Source organism: Mustela lutreola, chromosome 9 (genome assembly GCF_030435805.1).
Source record: "Mustela lutreola isolate mMusLut2 chromosome 9, mMusLut2.pri, whole genome shotgun sequence".
In the NCBI taxonomy this organism is placed as follows: Eukaryota; Metazoa; Chordata; class Mammalia; order Carnivora; family Mustelidae; genus Mustela; species Mustela lutreola.
Window position 1 is genome coordinate 121,801,276 of NC_081298.1, and position 25,560 is coordinate 121,826,835.

At 47.8% G+C, this 25,560-nt stretch overlaps 1 long non-coding RNA gene across 4 annotated transcripts in view; it reads right to left on the reverse strand.

Moving 5' to 3' along the window:
• Positions 1-306: 306 nt before the first annotated feature.
• The window catches only part of LOC131840574 (uncharacterized), a 63,470-nt gene continuing 38,216 nt past the window's right edge, over positions 307-25,560 (reverse strand). Inside the window, exons 3-6 of one of the 4 annotated variants that reach the window (XR_009357403.1) lie at positions 21,514-21,620; positions 2,208-2,925; positions 1,773-1,880; positions 376-1,263 (exon numbers count right to left, since the gene is read on the reverse strand). This is a non-coding gene — a long non-coding RNA (uncharacterized LOC131840574). Of the gene's footprint in view, positions 2,926-21,513; positions 21,621-25,560 lie in introns of all 4 variants that reach the window. The other 3 variants (XR_009357402.1, XR_009357401.1, XR_009357400.1) reach the window with 3 other exon arrangements.

The window sequence follows — 25,560 nt, forward strand, 5'->3', positions numbered from 1 at the left end:
TCCATATTTTTGTTCATCTTGAGGAACGCCAGCCAAGTTTTGAGGGCACTCTCTTCTTTACACTCTCATTCATTCCCAAGGCAACATACCATCCATTTCTCCACTGCCCAGTGGGGTAGCCGTTGGCCACAAGTGGCTATTAAGCACTTGAAATGTGGCTAGAGCCAATTGAGATGTGCTCTAAGTATAAAATACACGTTGTATTTCAAGGACTCAATATGAAAACAAGAATGTAAAATATGCCATGAAAATTTTTAATACAGATTACATGTTAAAATTAATACTTGTTATATCTTAAACTATATTAATTAATAAAAATATTATTAAAGTAAATTTCACCTGTTTCTTCTTGTGTTTTTAACAAGGTTGCAAGAAAATTTAAAACTACATATGTGACTTGCATTATGTTTCTCCTGGAAAGCACTCATCAACCCAGCTATTTAAACTCTAACATGGTTTTTTCATCTGTGAAACAGGAATAGCCATAATATCTTCCTCATAGGATCATTTTGAGGATAAGCTAAATTAATATCTGCAAGACACATAGAACAATATCTAGCATGTAACAAGTGCTTTGGATATGTCCATAAAATAAAGAAGTGATGCTTACCATATTTGGCATCTAAACCCCTTATGTTACCCCAGCCCCCTACAAAAGAAAATTTGAGGCAAAGCTCAGGGGCTAATGTTTTATTGGAGGATAGAATCCCAGGGAAGGTGGACTGAGGGAAAGGGGGAATGAAGCAGGGAAGGAAGGAAGTACAAGGTGGCATCTTGTATTGTGGAGATGACTACGTCTCAGAAATGTCAGAGGAGGGAAGGTAAACAGTGTATCTGCCAGTTCCTTCCCTGCTCTTTTTCACTTGGTCAAAGTTTGCCTCTTGCAGTACGAAGTCCTTTGTGCTCTCTGGTTATGTCACTGGGCCCCTCCAGGAGGACTCCAGGGGTCTAGGTGGGCTGGACCGAAACTCTGGAGCCACTGTCGTCCCTGGCATGGCAGGTGTCATGGAAGTCAGTCTTGATGGAGCCTGACCCTTATCCCTGGAGGGTCTTTGAGCAGCATCAGGTGACGCAACAACAGTGACAGCCTTTATGATGGAGTGGAGGTCATCCTGTGGTTGGGGCTGGGTCAGCTAGGAGTCAGGACAAGAACCAAAGCCCAGGGTAGAGAGGTCCAAGTGGAATGAGGGAAGGAGGCGTGTTGTCTCAACTTCTCCTCTGGGATCCTGACATACCTACTATTGGTCTTCTCACCTGGAAAGACTGACAAGCATCTCAAGTTTGCATATTTGAGATTAAACTCTTGATCTCCAGCCTTGGATGGATGCCCTGACTCCAGACCCTCCATTCCCATCTTCTACAGCCCAGTAGACTCACCCACTTGCTCCAGCCTTAAACTCGGGCCCTGTACTTGAGGTCTTCCCACTCTCCAGCCCCACATACCTCCATCTGCAAATCCTGTTGATTCTACCTCTGAATCACATCTCAAAGCCCCCCGTGTCTCCTCACCCTGACCCGGAGGCCAGGCCGCCCACACCTCTCCCGCCACCTATTGCAGTAGAGGGGAAGTGGGTCTTCCTGCTTCCTGTCTTTCCGCTGGCCAGTTCTTTCTCCTCTCTCCACACAGCAGCTAGAGTAATCTTGTGAAGGTGTGAACACAATCCTGTCCTTTGACTGCTTTAAAAACCTCCCCTGGCTTTCCACGGTGTTTAGAATCTGGCCCAAACTCCTTACACCCTCCGCACCCCACCTTTGTTTCGTCATCTCCTTACCTGGAGACACTTCCCTCCTGGTTCCTCCGAGGCTAGCCTCATTCTTTCCTGACATGCTCCCAGTGGTTTCTTGTTTTAGGGCACAAATTGGCAGAATACTTCCCGCGTCTATTTTGTAAATAAAGTTTTATTAGAACATCAACAATACAGAGACTTATGGACAGTGAAGCCTTACCTGTGTGGAATCTGACCCTTTACAGAAAAAGTATGCTGACCCCTGTTTTAAGGCCTTTGACCTTGCCTAGGGCTCTTTCCCCAGCATCTTGCCCAACTGGTTCATCGCCTTTTAACTCAAATAAAGCTTCCTTGACAATCTTGCTTTTACTAGAAGCTTCTTCCTGAAACCCACCCCCACCACACACCCCTTTATTCTCTGTCACCCCACTCTGCTTTTTGCCTTTCTAGTTCTTTCCCAAGTTGAGATTACATATTTACCAGTTTACTTGTTTATAGTCTCTTTCCTCGCCTTTCCATGCAAAGCTCCATTGGGGCAAGGGCCATGGCTGCCTCGTTTGTATGGTATCCCTCACACCTCCAAGTGCCTACTTTCATGGAAAAACTATTAGACTAAATGGCCCCTTTGGGGCGGTTCCTACCCTCCTCCTCCCCACCACCCTGATCTGCGTGGACCCAGCAACTCTGCTACTGCTGAGAACAGCTTGGGGGTGGCCGACGCTTCGAGAACACTTAAGCGTTGACTCTGAGCAGCGGTGTTGGAATTCCTGACAATTCTCACCCATCCGGGAGCTGTGATTCCACTTCACTGTGCGATTTCTTTTTTTAACAACTCTACCATTTCCACGCTGTTTCATGCACATCAGAAGATTAAAAATGAGCACAGGGCAGTGTGCATTTACCTTGTCATTAAAGCAGCCTGAGAGTTCCCTTATTGGGGGACACCTACCTGCTCGAGAGGGCAGCTGGAGGCAGTCACCAACCTCCGCCAAGGCACCAAGGCATCGGGGGTTACCTCCTCCACAGCCACCAGGGGGCTGTGCCACCTTCCAGCATCTGGATTATGTACCCAGCGCCCCAGACAGGTAGGACAGGTGCCTCTGAGCTGGGGACACTGGCAAACAGCAACAGGGCAGGGGCTGGAGGAAGCAGGCCTGGTGTCCTTCACCAGGGACAGGCCAAGCATGGGCAGGAAGAGCTGTGGACACATCGACACACCAGACTGAGACCCAGGACCAAGCACAGCTGGCTTCAGATATGCACAGGCAGTCATGGGGTGGAGGGGGCAGGGCAGGAAGTGGCTCAGGGGGCCACTCCCTCTTCTTTACACATCAGAACACCGACATCTAGAGAAAGAAGCTGCTAAAATTAGAAGCAACTAGAACTCAGATCTCCCCGTTCTCTTAAAATCTCCCTCTGTCAGCTATCTGGTGCTGCCAGGCTGTCTTACCAGGCAGTATCTAGAATGGCTGAACACAGGAACGATTTCTCTGGAAAGCTGTCATGAAGAAGGCTTGAAAGATGGACCCAGGCCCGAATCCGGGCTACCCAATAGCTATGATGCCACAGCAAAGGCCCCAGACCTCTTTGGGTCTCAGTTCCATGCCCATAAATTGGGACAAGAGTCCCTGCATGGCCGGGCAGTTTTGAGGATTCAATGGAAAACGCCCGAGGTGTGCTGAACCAGCAGCAGACACAGAGCAGACGTGTGGGCGTTCAGTCGATGCTCGTTGAATTCTGAGCAGCCCAACCTGGCAGAGGAGAGGGCAGAGGCAAGAGTTCAACTCTCCATGGCTTATAAACAGCCTTTGTAACAACTATGAACCCCCTTGCAGAAGGAAGAATCCATAGCAGAGGCACCTTCCCCAGCCCCTCCCTTCTGATCTCCCAGAAAGCCTGTATGGCGAGGGATTCTGGGCCACATTTACTAAGCGAAAGAAATGCACAAGCGTTTCACTCCTGCTAGGGCAAACCTTCCTGTTCAGCAGCTGTGGAGGTGATGCTGTCCCCTCTGCATGTCTGCCGAGTCAGGCTGTGTTCTCATCACATTTTACTTTCTGGGATCCAGGCTTCAGTATTTTCCAACCTCGCTCTAGCCTTTGGAACTGTTCTTAAGAAAGGCATTGCACCTGCTCTAGGCCATTTTATGAGTATCCAGCAAAACAATGCTATCATGAGTGTGATTTTCGACTTTCCTGGAAGTCCTGAAACAAATGTGTATCCACAAAATGTTACCATGGTCTAAAGGGATGCCTGGCTGCCTAGCCTGGGGGGTAGAGTATAGCAATGGATGCGAGGTTATGGGTTTGGTCCCTTTTATGCAGATTATGCTCTCCACCACCCCCTCATGCCCCGCGCCCTTCCTCAGCCAGGTAACCAGGTGGGAATAAGGTAAGAGGGGCTTGTGTAAATCCATTAGTCCTTCTGGGAGAAAAGCCTCAACGCATGGGCCATTGGTGGTGGGTCATTAACTCCCTCTGTGGGATGAAGGGCACCATTTGTTCTAATATGGGACATTTATTCAGAGGCCCCTGAGATCTCACAGTATCTTGCTTCTTTCGAATGGAGGAATTCTAAGGAATTCTGGGTCTTCAGCACCCACCAAACTCCCTCCAGAGAAGTCTTGCTTTTTTGCACATCTTTGTAAGATTGCATTTGAACTAAAATTTTGGCAGCTAAAAACCAGTTTGAAAACCATTGCATTAGAGTCTTAAAATTATGGGTACCAGGCTCTGTTCTGGGGGATCTACATATGTCATCTTGTGACATACACTTCTTAAAGCCATTTCAGTAGGTGGTGGCAGCCCCATTTCCTTGGCAAGGAAACCAAGGCTCAGAGAAAGCTAAGGAAGGGAGGAGCCCAGTCCCTGAACCCAGGTCTGCCTGGATAGAAGCCAATGTCTCCAGATCCTGTGGAATAGCAGTGTATGCAATGACACAGGATTTCTAGCTGGAGATCTGGATTCAAGGTTGGCTTCTGCCTCTCCTTACCCGAGAGGTCCCTGATTGGACACTTTATGTTTTCTGAGCCTCATCTTTCTCCTCCACAAAATGAGCATGAGAATAACCCCAGGGAGGAGATGCACATACCACATCAGATCCTAGGGGTGCTATTTGTGTGGAGTCTCAGGAAATAGACCAGAGCGCCTCCCCCAGGACGCCCTGCACCCCCAGTTGGAGGATTTATGGCACTATAACCAGCAGACCACATGATTCCCAAAGACCCCAGGTTTGGGGGTGCTGAGCTACAAGGTCGGGGTGTCCCTCGGGGACCAGAAGCCCGCAGTTGCCCTTGGTCTGGGGCTCTGGACCCAGGCTCAGGATCAAAGCAAGTGCTCTGTTCACCAGGGCAAGACACACACCCCTTCCCCCCGGCAGTCCTCTTTAATTAACTGGGAGCCTTGGAGCAATACCTTTTTTGGGTGCTTATCAGTGTATCCTGATAAAATAATTAATGGGTTTCTCTTCTCCGCTGAGCATCCTCCTGCCCCAAGAGGGCTGTGCTTGGAAGGAAGGTGCTAATTAGTTCCTGTGTGATTATCTGGTTGAAGACACTGCTCCAAGTCTCTGCAAATCATCCTCAGCCCTCCCCCTCCCCTGGGGGAGACTTGAGCTCTCTGTTTATTCCTTTTGCTGGGTGCCGGCTCTGCCCACAAAGCTCAGCCCCTTCCGCAGACAGCCTCTCTCTCTCTGACCTCAGTGTCTGCAGGTGGCAACCTGGTGCCCAGGGCCCCGCCTTGAGCCTGTGAGCCATCACCAGGAAGCTCTCAGGGAGGTTCCTGGAAACACTTCAGAGCAAGTCCAGACTTTCTAAGCCTGCTTCAGTGGAAAGAGCAAGAACAGCAGAGTGTCGTGGAAAGAGCCCTTTGCTAGGGCCGGAGGATGGATTCTAGACTGAGCTGTGTGGCCTGGCCTAAATTGTGCTTTCTCTCCTTGTCTCAGTTTCCTTAGCTGTACAAAAGGAGCTGGTCTACAAACAGAAGCAGCAAATGTGTGGTTTTGCCAACTGTGATGAACAGGTCACAGCTCCGCACTGCACCAAGATCGTGGAGCCACGGCCAACTTCCGTGGGATGACTGAGCTGCAGAGGTTGATCAGTGATGTTGGTCATGGTTGATGCAGGTGCTGTGGTTCCCAAAGTGGCGCTGATGGCATTCAGCTGAGGACAGTCCTCACCGTGTTTAACTGTGCTGTGCCTTTCAGGATGCTCAGTGTCCTTGTCAACACTCACTAAATGGCAAACACTCCACACATTTCCAGACATTCTGTGGGGGGCAACGCCATCCCTGGCTAAGAACCACAGGTAGGGAAGTAGAAATAACAGTTGGGATGCTTTTGGCTGCAAGAAAACAAAGGCGATTCTTAAAGTATCTTAGCTAAAATGGAAGTCTATTTGTTTATGTGACAGAGAAACAACGGGAGTGGCTTGGGCCGCCACCTTTCTCCATCCAACAAAGAGCTCCCCTCCAAGGGAATCTATAGGAGGGCAGGTTTTTCTGTGTTTGCTTCCACCAGCTCCTTTCTATTTGGGGGGAAATAATGAAACAGATGAGCAGCAAGGCCCTTTCAACTATGGAAGCCAAAGGGTGGGGGGGAGTGAGCTCTTCTTCTCACCTGTGGCATCTAGATTATTAGCAAGGGCTTAAGCACAGCCAACTGCAGGTGCCTGGCTGGGACTTAGAATCCAGAGAGGCCACACAGAGTCTCAAGGGTCCATCAGGGATAATATGTGCTAATGGTGCTGAGGCTGGGGTTTCTAGGTGTCCAGGGGGTGATGCGCGCCAGCAGGGCTGCAGGGGGTCAGTGGCAATGATGGCTCAGACATCATCCCAGGCTCACTGCTCCAGTAATGGGCTTGACTGAGCCTTTGCTATCCTCGGCTCCTGCCTCTGCTCTGTTCTTCAGCCTTCCTATAGATTCTGTGAATGACCCACTACCCTTTCAGTAAATGACTTTCCCTACTAAGTTGGCTGGAGTTGATTTCCATTGCTTACAACCCAAACTCTCACTAATATAGTTGGAATGGAGAATCTAGGTAGGATGGAAAACCAGAAAGCAAGTGGGATGCTTCGAAGTCTCAGGGCACTTGGAAAAGGCAGCTGGGAATCAAAAGCCAACAGGACCCAGGGGCCACCAAGGCAATTTTCCATGATGGTGCCCGTGCCAGTGATCTTGTTGAAGACTGCGAATTCCTTCCCACAGGGGCAGTGCTCACCACCCATGATGCCCCTTTCTTTGCCACATAGGGTTAAACAGACAGGTGACTCCAAGCTTGTCACCACCAGTTCTAGAAAACAGCACTTGTTTGAACTTGAAAAAGCAACAACACCAATGCCTGAGTCTTTCCCTCCTCCCTGATCCACAAAGACACACAAAAGAAGGGCCAGTGTTGTTGCCATGGACTCTGTGGGTAAGGAGAGCCCCCTTGGCAGCAGAGGTGATTACTATACCCTCCTCCTCTTCTTCTAGCAGGAAATGGCCAAAGGTAAAAGCTTTGATGGGGGCAGGAATCCAGTAGAAGCTGTAGGAGGAACAAGAGAAGCATCCTCTGTTGGAGCAGCAAAGGGAAGGAACCTAGCTGTGAAGCTAGTTGCTTTCCTTGGAGACCTTCTGCTTCATGGTTGGACTTGGGAGTGGCTCTTGAAGTTTCCTAGTTAGTTGTTTACCCCTCCTCCACCCCTACCTCCCTGCCCCACCTCCTAAGTGCCTGGAAGGTAGAAGCCTTCAAGAGGCAGAGACTGGGGGTGGAGGGGTGGAGATCATGAGCTCTGGACCCGGAGTCGAATTTCCTGGGTCCAAATTCCAGCTCTGTCCAAAGCTGTGTATATATATGGGCAAGTTATTAAATGACTGTTCCTCAGTTTTCTCCCTTAGAATGATAAAAATAGTGAGAGCTACCTCACAAGATTACTCTGAAGATTAAATGAGTAGGGGCGCCTGGGTGGCTCAGTTGGTTGAACGTCTGACTCTTGGTTCAGCTAAGGTCCAGATCTCAGTGTTGTGAGATTGAGTCCTGGGTTGGGCTCCATACTCAGCACAGAATCTACTTAAGACTCTTGCCCTCCAACTGGACAGCCACATTCAGAAGAATGAAACTGGACCATTTCCCTATACTATACACAAAAATAGACTCAAAATGGAAGATAAATGTGAGTTAAAAATCATCAAAATCTCAGAGGAGAACACAAACAGCAACCTCTTCAACCTCGGATTCAGCAACTTCTTGCTAGACACGTCTCCAAAGGCAAGGGAAACAAAGGCAAAAATGAACTATTGGGACTTCATCAGGATAAAAAGGTTTGCACAGCAAAGGAAGCAGTTGACAAAACCAAAAGACAACCGACAGAATGGGAGAAGATATTTGCAAATGACACATCAGAATAAGGACTAGTATGTAAAATCTATAAAGAACTTATTAAACTCAATACCCAAAGAACAAATAATCCAATTGAGAAATGGGCAGAAGACATGAACAGACATTTCTGCGAAGAAATCATCCAGATGGCCAACAGACAATGAAAAATGCTCCACATCATTCGGCATCAGGAAATACAAATCAAAACCTCAGTGAGATACCACCTCACCTACCAGTCAGAATGACTAAAATTAACAAGTCAGGAAACAACAGATGTTGGTGAGGTTGCAGAGAAAGGGGAACCCTCCTACACTGTTGTTGAGAATGCAAGCTGGTGCAGCCACTCAACACACACAACAGTGTGGCGTTTCCTCAGAAAGTTGAAAATAGAGCTACTGTATGATCCAGCAATTGTATTACTAGGTATTTACCCCAAAGATACAAATGTAGTGATCTGAAGGGGCACCTGTACCCCAATGTATATAGCAGCAATGTCCACAATAGCCCAACTACGGAAAAGGTCCAGATGTCCATTGACAGATAAATGGATAAAGAAGATGTGGCGCACACACACACACACACACAGAGGAATATTACGCAGCATCAAAAAATGAAATCTTGCCATTTGCCATGATGTGGATGGAACTTGAGGGTATTATGCTAAGTGAAATAAGTCAATCAGAGAATGACAACTATCATATAAGCTCACTGATATGCGTAATTTAAGAAACAAAACAGGATAATCAGGAAAGAGGAAAAAATAAAACAAGGTGAAACCAGAGAGGGAGACAAACCCTAAGAGACTCTAAGTCATAGGAAATAAACTGAGGGTTGCTGGAGGGGGTGTGAAGGGCTGGGGTAACTGGGTGATGGACATTAAGGAGGGCGTGTAATGTAACGAGCATTGGTGGGTGTTACATTAAGACTGATGAATCACAGACCTGTACCTCTGAAACACGAATACATTACATATTAATTAATTGAATTAAAATACTTTAAAAAATAAATCTTACCCTTTGCCGCTCTCCCCAGCGCGCGCGCTCTCTCTCTCTCTCTCTCTCTCTCTCAAATAAATAAATAACTTTTAAAAAAAGATTAAATGAATTATAAATACAATGTGCTCAGAATGGGGCCTGGCACAGAGTAGGATCTCAGTACATGTAAAGTAAAAGTCTTAGTTCCTCTGGGTGGCGCCTGGCACCAGGTTGGGTCTTCCGACCTGTTGAATAAAGGATCCAGTTCTCCAAAGAGTCCTGAACGGAACCAGGAAGTTAGGAAGAACAAGGTCATCACAGTCTGGGAGGGCCCCAGATTAATGTTTGCTCCTTAAAACCAGAGAGATAACCTATCTCTCTTATCAGAGAGATAAGTCCAGCACCGCAGGAACTCTGCAACAGGCCCGCAGCATACGCACACAGGCATGCCCGCACAAACACGCGTGCGCGCACACACACGCACAGGCTCACACACACACAGGCGCACAGCCGGCCTCATGCAGCCCAGCCTCCAGCACCCAGCACCTTCCTTACATCCCCAACAGCTCCTTGCCCCCTTTGACCTACTTTCCCAGGCATGGGATTCCACCAGTCACTTTTCTCAGCCTACAGTCCACTTCTGTACCCTCAGTGTTCAAGATCCAGGCCCTCCTGGAAGAGGGAAAGAGGACCTGGAAAACCCAGCGCTCCTAAGCTCCTCCTGCCATGAACCCTCTGGCTTTCTCTTCTCAACGTTCCTAACACAGAGTTGGAAATCTGCAGAGCTATTGACTTCTCTGTAGGTCTGGGAGCAGACAACCGCGCCCTTGACCCAACTTCTCTTTTCAGGCCAGATAATACCTTTAGTGACAATACTATGACTACTGGTACTGCTGCTAGTGACAATAGTACAACTACTGCTGCTGCTGGTACTTAAAACGTGCTAAGTACTCTTCTGTACCCCTTTTGGATAGTAACTCTTTATCATCCTCTTAACAATCTTGTGAAGAGGTAAGTACTATAATCATCATTCCATTTTACAGATGGGGAAACTGAGTAAAAAAAAAGTGGTGGCTAGCCCAAGGCCATGCAACTAGTAAGAGGCAACCAATCTGTCCCCAGTGTCTGAAGCATTAACCACTGCAAGAACTTTACTTTGAGCCCTGAAAGGCTTGTAGCACCCCCATCCCCACTCACACATGTAGTTCAAAGCAAATCTAGGACTCCATCATAAAACAACGTGAGAAGGTACAGCAGAGTTCTGACTGTTTTCCCTAGTGGCTACTTCAGCGCTTTAAAAAATAATCGTTCCAGACATACATTTTTCCCCCCTTGTCTTGTTCCCCCAGACATACATGTTTTCCCCCTGGTGCCGTAAGCATACGTTGCTCAGCCAGCCACACAGGTAATCCAAGCATTGGTTTCTCCTCCCTCTGACCAGAGCAGCCTCTACCTGAGAAGTTCAAGGTTGGTCAAGCCTGGGATGGGTTGCTGCCCCCTGGGAGGCATGGAAAGTGCTTCTCGGTTGGAAGGGGATTGACTTTGCACCCCCCTCCCCGCCCCCCCATCTGTAAATGGCTGGAGGGGCTGGCTGCCCTGGAGGACAGCCTTGTGTGAATTGAGGAGTGTCCCTTGGGAGATGAAGGGGACTGCCAGGGCTCTGTGTTTGTGTGTGTGTGTTTGTGTGTGTGTGTGTGTGTTGACGGGGGTATCTTAGAGCCGCTCCCTGGTCGCCTTGACCCACTGACTCTTCTAGTCACGGAGGAGATTTCTGGCCCCCATTCCAGTAGTGGCAAGTAGGCCGTAGTGTGTTCTTGGTCAACGGTTGTCCCTGAAAGAATGCCCCCCCCCCAAACCCTTCCTTTCATTTCAGTCAGTTCTGTGACAGAATACTAACAGAACTGCAGATTTTGCAGCCTCCAATTTACTGCCTCTCCCTCATTCAGCATGCAGCAAGGACCACCCCCACCCCCAACACATACACACCTAGTTCCAGGGCCGGGACTAGGTTGAAAAGGTGAGTAAAACTCACAGGGCCAGCGATCACACATGCTCAGAGTCGGGGGGACTTCATGCCTCATTTCCTTGCGGTACTCCCCCCCCCCCACCCATCTGTCTGCCACCACACTGCGGGACAGAGATAGGGTTTCACGTTTCTTCAAAGCCCCAACAACAATGGGACCCACAACAGTCCCATTGCCTAGCTCAAAGCCTTGAGGTCCATAGTCCCCCATACGTGTTTGACAATCTGAGTCTGGAAGCCGGGGAGACCTGAAAATTTATTTAGCCCCATGGTTCTCCAAGGGGTAATACTTCCTCCCTAAGGAGTGTTTTGAAAATTTGTGGAGCACTTTTGTTCGCTGGGAGGAGAGAGTCACAGCAGCTACATGTCTTGCAATGCAGGGGACAGTCCTATAGAATGCCCTGTCCTCCCTCCCACCTGTCTCTCCAGTGTTTCCTCCAGACATTCGTGCACTGAAAACCCGAGTCATCATTTCCAGAGCCTGGAAACTCTAATTCCATATCACCTAGAAACCACGCTTTTGCGTGGTTTTTAACGTATAGGGAATATTCTAGATATACCACTTCTCTGAACATCAAGGGAAAACTGTGCTTGATTTTAGCCTTCACTTTCCCAAGCGTTGTTGGCTGCTGTGGAAAATCACTTCACCGATGGTGGCACCTGCTCTTGGTAGTGGAATTGCCAAGAAGACAACATGTGGATATCGGTTTGCATGGGCGCTGCGGCTGTCAAGTTGAATCTACATGGGGACTCAAACATTTCTCATTGAGTCTTTCCGTGTAATGGGGGTTTGGCATTTCCATATTGAATAGGTCACTGAATGTAGGTATGGACGTGTCTGTCTATCCTCTTACTTCTCCTAGTGGTTTATTACTAGGGCATTAAATGGAATTTAAATTAAATTTTGAAATGTTGAGGGTGGTCAACATTTTTAGGAATTTCATTTCAGGATAATATAGGGGGTGTTACATTTGTTACAAAAGGGGGCCATGGAGTCTGATGAGGGGAAGGACCCTGGAGCGAGTTCAATCCCACAGCTTTGGTCTCAGCTGTCCCCAGTGGATGCAACCCTACCGAAATTTTAAAGTTTTCCAGAATACAAGTTTACGCTATCCTCCACAGCAAACCATTTATTAAATTATTCATGTTGTGAGTCTCTGAAATGATGGTGTGCTTGGGACCACAATGAATATCAGTCCCTTCTAAACTCCTTTTCTTGCCTTGAGAAGGACCTTGATCCAGGGGGAACCTTGATCCAGGCAGTGGGAAGGGAGAAGGGCTGGGAAGGCTGGAAACAGAGACACTTTGGAGATAAGAGGCTGGGTTGTAGGCACTGTGTGGACAACAATCTGGGAATGTCTCTGGGTCTCATGCGCAAAATGAGGCATCTGGGCTGGGTCGATCTAGTGCTGTGGCAAACTGTGACTCTGTCTGGTTCTTTGGTTCTGCAGGATGGCTCAGAGTGGGCGTAGCAGGTAAAGAGACGGTCTTTAAAGTCAGTCAGGTCTCTGAATCCTGCCCTTCCACTCAATAGCAGGTGACCTTCTGCAAATGACTTAACCTATCTGAGGCTCAGTGACCTCACCTATAATAAGAGGATCAAAAAGCACCCATCTGGTAGGGTGTTTGTGCACGCTAAGACAAAGGACACAGGAATCCTGGCACGTGTTAAATATGCTTGCTACCACGCCGTTGCCTTGCCCTGTGCCAAAGACTTGCCCCTTACCTGGCGGATATATTTCTGTTGTCTTCTGATGTGTGCTGTGATAGGATGTGAGGACCCCACTGATACACTGTGGTGCCACATCCCAGAGGGTTTCACCTCACCCCAATACCAAGCAGCCTAGTCTGATGTTGCTGATTTCAATAGCCAGCCCTGACCAAAGCTAAAATCTTGTGCTCCAGGCCATGGAGGCCCAAACAACACCAAGATAAAATCATCAGTTTAATAATAGGATGATATGAACTTGTTGTTTACTCACTTAACAAATAAGCAGAGCAGAAATTGTTACGCAAGTCGGTAGAGCAGTGTTACTAGTCTGCCTCACTGGCTCTCCACACTGTGTGGGGCAGTTTGGGTGGAACACAACCTCTTGCCTACACTAATAAAAGCATGCTATTCCCGAATCAAAATAACAGTAGCCTCCTCTAGGGTTCCCGACCAAGATAAACGTTGTTGGAATAGTTAGGGTGCTATGCCTCTATTCCCCTGGCAAGTTTGGCTCAGTAGATGTCAGAAGGTGAGGAGGAAAGAGCCCAAGGTGATGACACTCTCAGGAAGCAAGTGGATCTAGCAGACATGCAGACTGACCTAGCTTTGCCCCAGATGGAGGTTTCTACTGGATCAGTAGGCTCATCAAGGCAACAGGCTTGATGCTTTCTCTGCCTGAAGGCAGGGGGCTGGGTGGGAAGGCCCTCTCTGGTCACATTTCTCTCTGAGCCTCAATTATGAGTCTGTGACTCAGAGCCTCTCCATGGCTGAGAGGTGCTAATTGGTTCACATGCTGCTTTCCAAGATGTGAGCTGGGAAGGGCTAGCTGTTTTGGTGCAGCCCATTCCAGAATATTCCCTAGGGTTCTCTGTGATCCTGGGGCAGGACATGGGGGAGGGGTGGTAAAGAGGAGAGAAGTGCTGGAAAATTCGATCAAGGAGTAGAAATGATAAATCCGTTGGCTCCAGAATTATGTCGGCTGAAGGTAGCAGACGACTTCAAGGATGAAAATTCTAGGGATTTTTCCCACCAATCTGTAAGCAAGTAGATGTACCTGGTGGGATTACACACAAGTCCCTGTGGTTTAAGCTCTGAAGGGTCATAGAGGATAAATGCAAAAACATGGTTACCTCTGACCAAGTCCTCGAAAGTCTCTAAGACCATATACATAACCATTTGTTCTTGTGCTTTCTTCCCTTACTGGGACCAACAAGGAGTTAGAGGTAAGTCAGTGCCAACAAGACCTGATAGACAAAACATTGTGTGTTTGTGTGCGTGCGTGTGTAATTGTGTGTGTATGTGTGTGTGTGCTGGGAGGAGTTTGCAAAATGAATAGGGTCTGGGGCACATTTTATCGGGTAAATTGGGGACTTCCCAAGAATGAACATGCTTGGCCATGAGCTGGCCTGGCCTGCTTCTTTGGATAAGAGGGCCGAGGCACACATGGCTTTATTAATAGCCCCAGCATCCCAGAATCCTTTTTCCCTAAACTAGTTCCATTTGTGGTTCCAATGGGGTTTTGTGCTTGGTTCTCATGAGTTATTTTCTGTCCTCTGCCCTCTGCCCTCTGCCCTTCTGCAGTGGGTCAGCCAGGGGAGCTGAGCTAGGGGCCCGACTGGTGGCACGGGGGCCAGTCCTCCAAGAAGAAAGAAAGGCTATGGGGGTGGGGTGGGGCCTTCCAGAGAAAGTCCCCACCAAGTGCTTTGTGAGGACTCCAAGGTTACTGCTGCAGAGAACGGACACTGATGGGAGCAAACTAGGCATTTAGGAAAAAAAAAAAAAAATCCAAGTGGAGGTGCTTCTGAGGACTACCAAGGCCTAAGGCTCACCCCTAAAGGAAGGGATAAACATGTTCCCTGTGCACAAGGACTGAATTCTCCAAAATTTGCAGCCCAGAATTCCCTGAATAAGTGCTAAGGCCACAAATACAAGCTCGGCTCCTTGTTCCCATCTTCCTTCTTGCTGGGAGCCAGGGTTTGCAGTAGTAACAAAAGACTCCATTGCACTGACAAGACACTTCATGCCCAGCATCACAACCCAACACCTTTCCAAGTTAGGTCAATTTTGTTAAGAAAAAGAGAGCATCTTGTGGCACAATAACTGTCATTATTTGAAGACTAGTGGCGCTGTTCATCACACCTGTTCCTTACTACCCTCCAGGGATACTGGACAGATAATTAAGTTTATCATCACACTTTGGAAGAAAGAGCAGTGCAGCTGGCTGTAGGACCTCTGGGAGCGGGGGGCAGTGGCTCCAGCAACTTGGGGCTGGGGCATGGACATTTGGGAGAAAAGTCCACCCTTGATTTGCAGATTTGGGGCTGAATGACTCACTATTCATTGAAGCTTGAAGTGGTGGATGTGGGTGAGAAGAAACAGAAGAGTGAAAGTGAAAAGGAGAGTAAGGATGAAAGCCAGGGGTAGTTCACCTCGAGGGGAAGTAAAGGAGGGAAGAAAGGAGGGAAAAATCACGCTCAAGCCAACTTTGTGTTTCTTAAGTCATTCTTGTGCCTAGAACGTGCTTAAGGAAGGAAAGAGAGAAGGAGGAAGGTGGCAAGCCACCAGAATGACAAGGGAACGAATATTTATCCAGCACCTTCTCTGTGTCTCATACTTTGGTTGTTGTTGTAGAGTGTGTGTGTGTGTGTGTGTGTGTGTGTGCGTGCGTCTGGTGTACTTGGAATATATCACCACACTCGATTATTCACCTATTCTCGTGTCCCAGATGAAGGTCAGCAGTTCAGAGACAGGTACCCAAAGGCCCACAGGTAGAAAGTCATAGAGATCCGATGGGATCCCAGCCTGTTTGACTCCGCCCACACTTACCTTTCACAGTAAGGTAGGAAGAAAACCAACTACAGTCGGTCAGAGTGCAAAGGTAGAGAGAATTAGTAGTTCCAAGGGGAGGCAAGAGCAGACCAAAGTTTATTCAAGAAAGGGGAGATCTGGGGCACCTGGGTGGTTCAGTGAGTTGAGCCTCTGCCTTCGACTCAGGTCATGATCTCAGGGTCCTGGGAGGGAGCCCCGCATTGGGCTCTCTGCTCAGCAGGGAGCCTATTTCCCCCTCTCTCTGCCTGCCTCTCTGCCTGCTTGTGATCTCTCTCTGTCAAATAAATAAATAAACAAAATCTTTAAAAAAGAAGATAGGGGAGATCTGAGCGTTCCTTTAGACAAAGTGGATGGAGCACCAAGATTGGAAGAAACGAAAGATCCTGAATGGGATGTGGTGGGGTGGGGAGTGGACCTGAGGACAAATGGCCTCTACAGATAATGTGGGCAATAAAGAGAACACCCCGGAGGGGAAGGCCGGGGCTCGGGGAAGTCTGCAGAAATTGGAACCTAATGGAAAATAAGAGTTCACTAGAAGAAAAAGAGAAGGACATTTAAGGCAGGGGAAGTCAAATGGACAATGTGAGGAGGGCTACAACACATGAACTGTGTATCAGTTAAGATTGTTTGGCAGAGAGTAGCAGAAAACCCTCACCTAGTGGCTTAAATGAGTAAGGGGTTCATCTTTCTCATACAACTGGGAGACTAGAGGGAGATAGCCCAGGTCTGGTATGGCAGTTTAATGAGGCCCTTGGAGACTCAACTTCTTCTGTCCTCCTGTTCTGACATCCCCAACTCAAAGCTTCTGTCCTGTTCCTCACAAAGGGGTTGCTGCACCACCAAACATTGTGTCTGAGATCAAGGAAGGAAGAGGGAGGAAGTGATGGACTTGGTGGGAAGCTATTCTCCAGGATTTCTGCCTACCTTGGGCCAGCTAGAATGGTATCATCAACCTGGTACCTTACCTGCAAGACAGGGTGGGAATTTGAGTATTTCTCTTTCCACCCTCTGTACTATATATGGGACACAAGGTAGAAGAGTATCAGAACGGAGGTTGACCAAACCAAGCTATGGAATCTGCCACAGTGTGTTTAGCAAAATTGTGAATGGTCCAGATTAGATGAAGATGAAGGAGGGACTGCAGAGAGGGTTGGTAGGTGGAGCTGAATTGTGAGTGTCCTTTCTCACCAGGCTTGGCTATAACTACTTAGAAGAATCCAGACCCCAGGGGACTGTCAGTCCTTTAGTTGTGACCCAGGGTTTGGTCATTGGCAAGCAGGTGACTATATCTTTCCAAAATGGTCTACTCTTAGTTTTCAGAAGAATGTCATAGATAAACATGATTCCTTTTCCCATCAAATTCCTTCTTTATTCCATCCATCCATCCATCCATCCATCCATCCATCCATCTGGTGTCAAAGAAGCATTTATTATCTTCACACCAGATGTTGTGCTAAGCTTGTTCTCCCCCTGCCCTTCTCTCAGTCTCTCCTTTTTAATCTCTCCTTCTCTTCCCCAGGCTGGGCCAAGACCTTTTGCAAACGTGGGAGCCTGAGGATGAAGAGTTATCTAAGACAGTTGCTATTTCAGTCCCGAACTTGAAGCTAAAAATGTTCAAATGGAAAAAAAAAAAAGTTTAAAAATATAGATGTGTATTTTTCTAAAACCCCATTAAGCTGTCAAGGGCCCTCAGTGTGTGTTTCCTTTCCCATCGTTGCTAATCAGCAAGGTATGTGTGTGCCCCAAACAGAGGAGTAGCCAGCCAGCCTCCTCCTCCTACTTTTTCTCCCCCAACCTCTTTCTGCTGTTGCTGGCACCAGAGCTGTTCCCCAGGCTTGGGAACCTGGGAACTGGGCCTCCACTCCCCAGGGAGACTGCTGGATGGACCAGCACCCCAGCCCCTCCATAGCAGCTGGAAAACCAGCTCTGCCTTTCCCAATGGCACATTTGGACTGTCTGGGCTCAAATCCTGGCTGCACCCCTTACTAGATGTGTAACTTTAAGTGCTTTATTATTTCTGCATCTCAGCTTCCTCATCTGTAAAATGGGGATAGATAACATTAGGCATGTCTTAGTGTCACTGCGACATTAGCATTTAGAATAGGGACCGTGTTCACAGAACTCAGTGTACGCTGTCCGTTATCACTGTTACTGTTTCCAGAAATGCTATTGCCTCATTGCGCTCCATTCCTTTCCCCACCTTTAGACCGTCTTAGAACACAAGAGATGAAAAACAGACCCTGAGATCCCCTTATCCCATCACACGACACCTGTCATACCAGCCACGCAGACAGAAGCCTGAGGAGGAGGGGCTCGGAAGAGAGACTCTGACGGTGGGGAGGCACGGGCCAGTCCCAGGCAGGGGGACCGCACTCCCAGCCCAGATTCAAGGCAACCCCTTGGGACACCCCCTCACCTTCGATGTCTCTTTTGGCTCAACAGGTGACTGCCTCAAAGGAGGTATTTACAAGAGGAGGTTTGAGGAAGTCAGAAGGAGCACTTTCTAGCTCTGGAATCAATGATTCTGATACTTATTTACATAAATAGTCAGCACCATGGCCAGCCAGTGAATAAGAGGTACGGAGCCCCGGGTCTGGGGGGATTGTGAACATTCCCATCTATTGACCTGGGTGATTTAGGACTAGCCCTTCTAGAAGGAGAAGTGCGTGTGTGTGTATATATGTACATGTACATACATATACCATGTTAATGGTTTATTTGTTTCTATGTATTATTAATGTTTTAACATCTTAAAAACCTTTCTGGCTGGGGAGAAATGCTCATCCCAAGGCTAGCCAATCATTAGGCAGAGCAGAGAACTCAGCTAAGCACGTGTCTTTGCGGTACAAACTAAGCAGTCCAGAGCCACACACCTCCACTATCCTAGCCACTGCAGAAGGCAATATGCCCCTGCTTTTATCACACAGGGTCAGGTACCAGGCACTAGAGACCATTTCTACAGCCAAAGTCTATCGAAATTATTCCAACTAGTCAATCCTAAGCTGTTGACCCTGCTCTGACTTGCCTTTCCCCCAGCAACCCCAATAAAGACTGTGACCTAAACCTTCTCTTTGCTCCTGTCTTTTGCCTCCCGACCACCCTGGTGTCTTCCCATGTGACTCTGCGTGGAGCCCCTTGCCTTCTGTGTTTAGCACCCGTGAATGCAATAAATTTGGGTTTTTTTGAGCTTTTGTCTCCTCTCATGACAGCACCTGGATGACCATTACGTGAAAGATCCCAGAACCAGGTGCAAAAGTTCCCCAAATATCTCCCCGGCCGATGACATTTTTGCAGTCTTTTCACTACATCTGCTGATTAGAAATGAAGTTAACTGTTTGTTGGGTGTCCCGCATGCATAACGGGGTCCAACACAGGTATGTCAGGACCCCAGCTTTCCAGAAGCTTGCAATTTAGTTGGGAAGATAAGTTATGAACAGGTGAATTGTTCAATGACAACAGATTCAAATGACAGTTTGAGTCCGCCCGGGTTAGCTCAGGATGAGGAGCAATAAATGATAGCCCCAGGGTCCTGGGAAAGGACTCTGTGTGGGGGTCAGGAGACAAAGGCTCTGCTCCCAGCACTACCAACATCTTGCTCTTACCGGAGTCATCTTTGACCTCTTTGGAGGTGAGTGGTTGGCCTGGACCCCTAGCTCCCTGTATTCACCCCTCCGGGCCTCAGTCTCCTCATTTTATAAATATGGTGGGACTGGGTGCTCCTTCTCTAGGTTGGTGTCCCCCTCCTGTCCGTGGGTCTTAGAGTAACTGCTACCTACATTCGGGGCCGGGACCAGACTTGTGCTGGCAGACACGCAGCCTGGCCTGTCCTCACACCTTACCCTCCTGCTTCTGGGGGGAGAAGTACCCCCGATCCGCCCTGGACAGCAGGTGGGCCAGGGAGAAGCAGGGTCTGGGGGAAGCCCCACATGGGGTTTTCTGCCCCAGGAGCGCATAACCTCAGCGTCTGATTCACTGTGTAAGACACCCAGAGAGCGAGAACTAAGGTACTTTTATTTGGGGGAACAGTTATCATCGTCCCTCATTTGCTTTATATGACACAAGGGTTCAAATTCTAGCACTTTCCTGTGGACCACTGGCCTGAAGGAGACCTCGCCATGTGGCTACAGTGGTGACTTCTCAGCACAGCTTTCCCTGGCGTCCTTCTCAGATGCCTGGACCACATCCCTTATTCATGTCCAGATGCTTGCGAGCCCAGCACACTAACGTCCTCTCTGTCCTTCTTGTTCAAGCCTGCCTCCGTAAAATGTGCCATGGGGAGAAACAACTTCTTTCGTAGCAGTAGAAACCTTACTTAACAGCTAGAAGGTTTTAGGCTGCAAGGTCTACAATATCCTACTGAGAGTGGCTTCAAACATACCAACATCCACTATTGTATTTAATAGAACATCTGGAAACAGGCAGGGGTTAGGACCGTTTAATGGCCCAGTGATTTCAGCAGGGCCTAGGCTTTTCCTGTCTTTTCTCTCTACTGTTCTCACGGATAAAAGATGGCAGCCCTAGTTCCAAGTGGCAAGTTCTCACCTGGGAGACCATAACTGGAAGTGGGTAGTGACTAAAGGCCATTTCTCTTCCCATGTCTCTTTAATCAAGGAGGAAAGTCTTTCCCAAACAGGATTCCTTCATGTTTCACCTGCCAGAACTGGATCAGATGCCCACTCCAGACCAGTCACCGGCAAAAGTCCTTCTTTGTTGACTAAGACCATGCATTGTCAAAGGGGGTGATGTCACCCTCCAGGGGGTGAAAATTGGTTTCAGGGAGCAAAAATTCTTACTCTTTTTATGTATAAAGCAGAGATACACATACAGCATATAAACATACACAGTATATCTATGGTGTTAAAATTTCGTGGGAGGCTACTAGGGGGAAGAAAGTCTAAAAAGATTCCATAGGGTGATAAAAATAACAATGTTATTATTATAATAATAACAATTTTTTTTAAAAAGCTTGATCAGCACAAGTGCCCACATAGGGATGTTCATGGCAGTTTTATTCATAACAGCCCAAACTCGGAAGCAACCAAGATGTCTTTCTGTAGGTGAATGGGTAGATAAACCACGGGTCCCTCTAGACAATGGAATTTCATTCAGCGTCAAGAAGAAATGAGCTAGTCAAACCATGAAAAGACATGGAGGAAACTTAAATGCATATTACTAAAGGAAATAAGCCAATCTGAAAATGTTACACACTGTAGGATTCCAACTCTATGACATTCTAGAAAAGGTAAAACTGTAAGACAGTAAAAAGATCAGTGGTTGCCAGCAGTTAGTGGGGAGGGATGAGTAGAGCACAGGGGATTTTTAGATCAGTGAAATTGAATATCTGATATGATATATATAATATGATCGATCACAATGCTGTATGATGTTATTATGCTGGAAACACGTCATTGTATATTCATCCAAACCAGTAGAATACACACCAGCAAGAGTGAACCCTGATGTATACTCTGGGCTCTGGGTGATGATGACATGTGGGTGCAAGTTCATCCTTGGTCACATAGGCACCATTCTGGTGGGGGATGGAGATAATGGGGGGCGGAATACTATACATGTGTGGGAGCAGGGAGAATTTGGGGAAACTCTGTCTCTTCCCCATCAATGTCACTTTGAACCTAAGACTGCTCTAAAAATATAGTCTTGAACAACAACAACAACAAAGAACCATTGGCCTGGACCAGTTACAACACTTTGCCAGGCCCCGGGGATATTTCCCTTGGCCAGAAAGTCTGGGGAATGATGGCCAAATAGGCACCAACAATGTTTGCCACATCCTGCCTAGAAAGAACCGTGCTTTGTGGGGTGAATGCTCTGTGGGTGTGCGTAGGTGTGAAACTTTCAGGGCACGCCGCCTTCGGTGTGTACTCATCACTCACCTGCTTGCAAAGATGGGCAGGGTTGGTGAGCTCCACGCTTGAGTTGGGTTTGTAAGCTGAGGGCCAGAGCTGAATTTCTGGGGATAGTGATGAGACTAAGCCAAGGACTGTGGGGGAAAGAACAGAGACATTGAAAGGAGCTTTTTATGGAGTTTGGCGGCGTGGTGAGAGACTGTGTTAAATGATTCAAAATATGTATTTTTTTTTCTCTCCGTGTACGGCTCCAACAACATAAAGTCTGTAGCTCGAGATCGTTAGCATTCTATCCCAACGAGTGCAGACCACCATGACCAGTGAAAAAATCGAGGGGACCAATCTTGTTGCGCAGTTGACTAACTCCAGGCATTATGAGGAAGACAAAGGAATAAGGTGTCTTGCATTCCTCCATTCCTAGAATTCAACTCTAATCATGCAGAGAAGTTAATAAGGTTGGGATTATTCAAGTCCATTTCAGTGTAAAGAAGATCTGTGTTTTGACTAAGGAAGGACACATTGATGCCTCTGTGAAGATTAGGACACTGAGAAACACAAAGGAATGTAAAGCTGTGTAGTTTTACTTTTTTACGAAACTGCATCAGTTTAGCACTTACTGGATGACGACATCCAGTAGGGTCCCTTTTATGGGGGGGGGGGCATATGAAGACACACCCATACCATCTGCCCTCCCAGAACTCAAGGAAATCAAACACATCTGCATAGGCTGGACCAGAAAAGAGACACCTCTGGCTCACCCCATGCGTGAAAGTCATTCTTTTTTTTTTTTTTAAAGGTTTTTATTTATTTATTTATTTGACAGAGAGAGATCACAAGTAGGCAGAAAGGCAGGCAGAGAGAGAGGAGGAAGCAGGCTCCCTTCTGAGCAGAGAGTCCAACGCGGGACTCGATCCCAGGACCCTGAGATCATGACCTGAGCCGAAGGCAGCGGCTTAACCCACTGAGCCACCCAGGCGCCCGTGAAAGTCATTCTTCTCTTTCCCTTGAACTTGTTAGAAAGATCCAGTTCACAATGACCTTGGTCTTTGTCTTAGAGGAAACTGAGCAGCATTTTGGATCTAGCCTCTGGAAAGACAAGCAACTGCCTCAGTTGGGGTGCTCCCTGAAGTCAACCCCCGCCCCCATGGAGCTCTTTGCCAGAGGCTTCCACTCATTACCCACTTGCCTCTCAACCTCCCAGCTCCCTCTCTCCCCAGCTCCCCCACTTGCTTGGGCTGTCACTCTCCACCTGAGTCCTCTTTCTGCTCTTCTGTGGCCCATTGGGCCCCTGAGTTCCTTGGTTAGGGCCCACCCATCTTTTCCCTTACCCCGGTTGGCCCACCTTCACTGATGCACCCTGGTTTCCTCACCCCACTAGCCCCTGCTCAAAGCCCACCCTGCCAGCCTGGAGCAGCACTGGTGGGACATTACTCCTCACTCTTACACTCCCCACTTGGGTGACTGCAAGCACTGTCACCTTTCCTTCTCTTTTAAATCAATTTCATCGTGATAGAACTTACAAGAAATGCACCCATTTAAGGGTTCAGTGCAATGGGTTCTCAACAATGTATACACCCCTGCAGATGCCTCCCCCTCTGTAAAGCATTTTTATACCCAAGGCCCTTCCCCCAACAACTCTCAGGAAACCGCTGATCACTTTTTAGTTCTATGTCTTCTAGAATTTGATATAAAAGGAGTCAAACAGCACGTTCCTTTTTCTCAGCAGGCTTTTGAGACTGATCTGTGTCATTGCCTATAGGCATAGTTCCTGTCTTTTTACTGATGAGTCATATGTCATTGTATGCTTGTGCCACCCAACTTTTACCTGCTCACCCACTGATGGATGTTGGTTTCTTTTCCTGCCCTGCGGCTATAATAAATAAAGCTGTGATGGGTACATGTGCACTTGCTTCTGTATGGACAGATATTTTTCATGTCTCACAGGCAAATACCTAGGACTAGAATTCCTGACTCACTTGGCAAGAGTCTGTTTAACTTTATAGCTAAAAAGCCCAAACGGTAAGAACCTGCCCAGCTTCTCCAAAGTGAAGGTGCCAGCTCCCACTTCACCACTACAATATGAACATTCCAGTTGCTGTCTGCCCTCACCAACACTTGGTGCTGTCAGTCTTTTAAATTTTAGCCACTTTGGTGGGGAGTCGCAGTAGCTCACAGTGGTTATCCGTTGTATTTCTGTAATGACTAACGATGTCGAGCCTCCTTTCCTGTGCTGATCTAACCTTTCATACATCAAGGAGGTTACTTTTAACTTTTCAGGGTCTGTTTCCTTGTCTACAATGGGGATGACTCTCCCTAACCCTCTTCCATAGGGTGATCGTGGCAGAGATGAGAAGTTTTTTGTTTTTTGTTTTAAACTCTGAAGATTCACATAATGGGAAAATATTCTATTTCTTCCAAGTGAGGAACTTCTTAGGCAATAGGCTCTGGAAGTACTCACAAGATTGGTTTTTCTCAGATATCACTTTGTCATCCTCTCCAAGTCAAGAAAAGTCACTGGGTCTCTCTTTCTTATTTTAGGAGATCTAAGCTCCTCATTCCAAGTCTAAATCCCTTTAGCAGCATTGTTTCCACCCTGACCTTGGCCGAGCCTCACCCGGAAGTTTGTCTCCTTGTCTGTAATAGGTTAGTTCTCCCCAGCAGCTATGAGTCTGACCTCTGTCCCTTTCTGGCCTTTGCACCGGCATTTCCTATTCCATGTGACCCTCCTTGTTTCTCTCCATGGCATTTCCTTTTTGAAACTCTCTTTCCTGCTCACCTCTTGCAGGAAGCTCTTCATGTAGCCCATCCAGTCTTCTCTTTGGATCCCTTTAGCACTGAAGCCGCTGGACTGTAATATAGGGACTTTCTCTTGAGTCCCTCCAAGTTCCATGTTTCCAACTTGGAAGTTCCCATCTGAAAGTTCCATAGGCACCTCAAACCCATAAGACCCCAGAGCTTACCACCTATTTGCCCCCTGTGGCCCCCCTCCCATTTCTGCTTACACATCACACTATCCTAGTTGCCCTGGCTCAAAGGCCCTCTGGATGCTCTGCAGCCCCTCCCTTTCCCCAAGCCCTCGTCAGTTACCAAACCCTGCCAATTCTACCTCCACAGTACCTCTTTCACTCTCTTCCTCTTCTCCCTCCTCTTGACCATGGTCCTGGCCTTCATCTTTGGAGGTCCATACTTGGTCTATTTGTAACCAGTACTCATGGCTGGCTGCCTTACCCACGGCCCTTCCCCAGCAGCCCCCTTCCCCACAGGCAGACCCCACTCATCATTGAAAGACAGAGCAAATCCAGCTGCTTACTTTCCCAGACTTCCTTATGGCCAGGCATGGCCACGTGACCTGGTTCTGATCCATCAGGTAGCAAGGGAGGTCTTCTGGAATGATTTTCCTCCCACCTTTCAGTTGTCTTCTGCCCCTGGAGACTCCTTGCTGCTCTTAATTCCCTCCCACTTCTATCCTTCCATGCTAATTCTCTCCCTGCATGTCTGCAAGATCACCTCTCAGAAACATAGATTTTGGATCAGGTTACATACATCTCTTCTCTGAAATGTTCAACAGCTCCCCATCAGATGCTGGTGAAAGCCTAGAAGCCCATAGCCTAGCATATAAGGCCTTTCAGCATTTAGTTCTAATGTGTCTTTCTTATTTTCTGCCTGGTGATTTGCTTTCCTATCATCAAGCCTGGCCAAAAGGGGATACATGCATTCCCCTGTGAATTAGCTAGGGTTCTCCAGAGCTTAGAAGGAGAGGTGGTCAGAATGGTGAGACTGACCTTCACTGCCCTGTCCTATCACCCTGTTCAAGATGGCCTCGGAGCAGGCATGTGGCATGGCTGCCCACCATCACGGTGTGACTTGATTCAAGAAGGCCAAGGTCTCAGATAACTTGGTTCTTCCAGGTGCCATGGAGTCTGGAATACCATCATTTGCAGAACCATAAAAGCAGGGGGGCTTATTGTCTGTGCTGTCCTCTAAAGCCAGGATATGTATGATGGCATAGGCTAGAAACAAGCAAGGTTTCCCACATCCTCAAATAAAGGTCTTCCCATCTAAGATCAGGTGGAT